Source organism: Cornus florida, unplaced genomic scaffold (genome assembly GCF_030987335.1).
Source record: "Cornus florida cultivar Cherokee Brave unplaced genomic scaffold, ASM3098733v1 CherokeeBrave_3.0.0_Hap2_Chr10, whole genome shotgun sequence".
In the NCBI taxonomy this organism is placed as follows: domain Eukaryota; kingdom Viridiplantae; phylum Streptophyta; class Magnoliopsida; order Cornales; family Cornaceae; genus Cornus; species Cornus florida.
The window spans coordinates 37,806,593-37,810,672 of NW_026775580.1; the positions used below are offsets into that span (position 1 = coordinate 37,806,593).

General features: G+C 36.9%; 1 pseudogene; it reads right to left on the minus strand.

Moving 5' to 3' along the window:
- Positions 1–3,668: 3,668 nt before the first annotated feature.
- On the minus strand, positions 3,669–3,766 carry LOC132280390 (small nucleolar RNA R71; annotated as a pseudogene).
- Positions 3,767–4,080: the final 314 nt, after the last annotated feature.

The following is a 4,080-nucleotide window of genomic DNA, read 5'->3' on the forward strand; positions in this document are numbered from 1 at the left end:
CATATGGTTTTATTAAACTGTATTGGAATGTGTATGTTACGATAATAAATGATTATCATAGTGGAGTGATTTAGTTTTTAGACAGGCAAACAAATATTTGTTTGGGGTATATTGTGTTGAGACAGGATGATTACCAAGGAGTTTATAAACAAACTTGTGTAAGTTAATATGGTAGGTTAGTTTTCGAAGGAGGAATTCCCAGGATCGCACGATAATCTAAAAGGGAGTAGCTTCGGAGTATTTTGGTTATCTTATGTGTTTTACTCTTCAGAGTATTCAGCATTCTGGTTTGGATAGTTTAGTTGGTGACACTAGATATTTGCAGGCTCAGATTTCTAGCCAATCTAATGATCCTGGACATGCACACTTATGATGTGATATTTGGGGTAGACTGGTTATCGCACTACCACGCCCAAGTTAATTTTTTTGATAGGTCTTTGATGTTCACCATACCTGGTCAGGATATGTACGTCATCGCTATGCCACGTTCTAATGGGGGCAGTAACACTTATTTGTTTCATGTGGAAGAGGAAACGGAGGAGGGGGTTACTATGTCAGTGGATCATATACCAATTGTACAGGACTTTCTAGATGTTTTTCAGGAGATTCTGATGAGCGTTGAAAAGTGCGCATTTAATCCCCTTAAGTTTAGGTATTCTAGGACCTTTATCTATCTTACTTTCTCGTTTTAGACTAATTTCGTGTTATTGCCCTTCTTAGGTGCTTATCCCCAAAATAAGCTAATTCAGTCAAATAAGAGCTTAAAAGAAGCTAACTCAAGCTGGATGGAAAAAAAGAGCAAAGTAGAATCAGATTGAAGCAAAGTATGGAATTCAGCAGGTTCGATCGATCACAAGTACACTTTGATTGATCGAAAGTTAATCGATCTAGACATTTCAAGATGAATCCAAGCTCTTTTGTCCTTATCTAAAGATCCTACAAAATTCGATCGATCTAACAATTCTCAGATCAATCGAAAAGATTCCATCTTATCCTATTGTACCACGCCACCTACCACTTTTGTCTCTTTCCCCAAAATATCTCAAATCCATCCTTAATAAAAAAGGCACCGCCATGGGAGGATCGATCCAGCCAAAGTTTGATAGATCTTAGCCATGTTTGATTGATCTCACCATAGTTCGATTGATCAAACTTCCTCAAGCCCGAAAAAAAATAAAATCCAGCTCATTAAAGGTTGGCTCATGGTGCAATCATTGGAGGAATATTGATGTGCGAGCCCAAACTATTGGGTGTGACATTTTAACCTACCTATATAAAGAATATAAGCCATTCTTAAGAGCATACATGACATAACTTACATATTGTATAACATATTCTTGAAGAGGAGGCTAGAGACATTCTTGAGAGGTTTTCCATCTATTTCAAGAAGAGGAGCATTTCTACCATGGAGATAGCCCTTGAGGGTTGGAGGACACCATTCATGAGTGGCTAGACATCTTCTTGGGGCTAGAGTTAGCCCTAAACATGCTTTCTTTATCTTGATTCATGTATTTTTGACGGGATTTGTGTTGTAATACATGTTTTGACATCTTTATATACATAAATCTTGTTTATTCAATGATTTGTGTGGCTTAATTCTTCTAAGTGACCATTTCATTCTATCCATATGTCTATGTATGGTAGAATAGATGTTCATGTGTTTATCTCTATTTCTTGTGTTGTTGATGCATGTCTATGTGTATGAATGCTCTTGTGGTTTATTTGATGGTTCATACTCATTTCTTGATGGATTGTGCCTCTCCCTTAATCTAATTAGTTTAATTTTCATGTCATTAGTTTAGATGTAGTGTAGTTATTTTAGTTGTTAAATAGGCGGACAATACATGCTTGTTTTTTGATGTTCCATACTTATGAATGCAAGTAGTACATTTCTCTAATTTTGTGATGTGTTTGGATTGTGAGCTTAAAAAAGGATTAATGGCTTACTTTGATATATTGTGTTATTCATTGTGTTGTCTAGACAATATATACTTAATTGGTCATCCATTCTTATTGAAACAACTACACACACTCACTCTTATTGCAACATATGCCTTCCCCTCATTAATTGTGAATTGAGTATAGAGAAAAGTAATGCTTAGTGGTGATCTCTAAGTTCCAAGACCTCTCTCTCTTGTTTTCTCTATCCTTTAATTACTTGTTTGATATTGATCTTGTTTAGTCTTAATTGTAATTTAATCAACCAAACAACCTACCTTTGATCACTTGACCTACTAACCCTAAGCCTCATTTCCACTACTAGTGCACCCTTAATCCCTTGGGACGATCCCTACTCACCCTAGCTATATTTTTAGTTAGAGGTAGTAGTGGCATTTATAAATTTAAAACTTAGCCACATTACACATTCACTACTTTTTGAACATCTTTTAAGCGTTGGTGCGACGGCAACACCAAGTTTTCGGCGTCGTTGCCGAGGATTAAATTGGCAACGCCGTGTTTTCATTTAGGGATTAGTACGATCGTGTCTTTACTTTATTTTTATTTTTGGTTACTTATTGTGTTTGTTCTTATTTGATTAGGTGAAATTGAGCAAGGAGGTTAAGCAAAGGAGACTTCAAAGCAAGGAGCTAAGCTAAGCACAAAAAGGACTAAACTCTAAAAAAATGCAAAGCATAGCAAAGTTTGGAAGTTGAAAATCAATTGAAGTTGCTTAAGGACCCTTTGTGAGATCTTTCTAACTCAAGCTCTAATTAAATCGTCGGCCCGCGTGGAGGCTCGTTTTCCATTTCTTAGATAAATCGTTAGCCCGCGTGGAGGCAATTTACTTTTCTTTGCATGTTGTTTAAGCATGGGAGTATGGGATCAATGAATGTGGAGATTTGTTGATTTATTTGTTGCGGGAGCGAAGTGATTGTTACTTGCTTGTTATTTGTTTTTCTAGTGTATGCATGGTCGTAGGTCATTGAATCCTACTCTTGTCCCTCCTAATTTGCATCTTGAATCGGTTGCTCGTAATCCTAGGGGAAGGGGTAGTTCTCATCACTCCATTTCACCATCGTCATTTAAATCCTCCATTTCACCAATGGAGGATTTGAATGACGACCATGTGGAGGACCTTGGTCACATAGACCAACAAGGTAACCTCCACCCTAATGTGCCTCCACCCTAATGTGTATCATGAAAATGTTCAAGTACCATTAGGCATGCCTAGACCATTCATTCACCAACAACAATAAGGCCAAGTTCCATTAGGAATGCCTAGGCTAATATTTGCTCCACAACCCCCCATAGTTCAAGCTAATCAAGGTTTTCATCTAGCACCACCAATTGTGAATCCTCCCATTACATTAAGAGACCATTATGTGCTTAATGAATACAATGCACCCATTTGCATTCAATTGCCTCCATTTAGAGCACATCACTATGAAATTAAACCACAAACTATTCAAATGCTTCCAAACTACCATGGACTTCCTAGTGAAGAACCTTATAAATATTTGGATGAGTTTCTTAAAGTGTGTTCCACCGTGAAATACACGGACATGCTGGAAGAAGTGTTAAGGCTTAAAATTTTTCCTTTTACCCTTAAAGACAAGGCAAAATATTGGTTCAACAATCTTAGGCCTTTTTCGATAATTTCTTGGGCAGAAATGCAACAAGAGTTCTTGAAAAAGTATTATCCGGTTTCTAAGACCAATGCCATGAGAACTTCCATTAGAGAATTTTCTCAAGGGGATGGGGAAATGTTTCATGAGGCATGGGAAAGGTTTAATGATTTGCTAAGAAAATGCCCACATCATGACATACTTAAGTGGCAACTAGTTCAATATTTCTTTGAAAGTTTACCGGATAATCATAAGGGTATGGTTAATTCATCAATGGGTGGTTCTTATCTTGACAAGCATGAAAATGATGTGTGGCAATTATATGAAAGTATGAGTAAAAATTCCATGCATAGGTCCTTATCTTCTAAAAATGGTAGAAATCTAGGAGGAAGGAAGAATGTTGGCTTGTATCAAGTTGACAACTCCAATAATATAGCCGCCGAGATAAAATCCTTATCTCAAAGGTTAGATTAATTCTTGATTAACCAAAACTCGGTGAATCAAATGCCTTCCA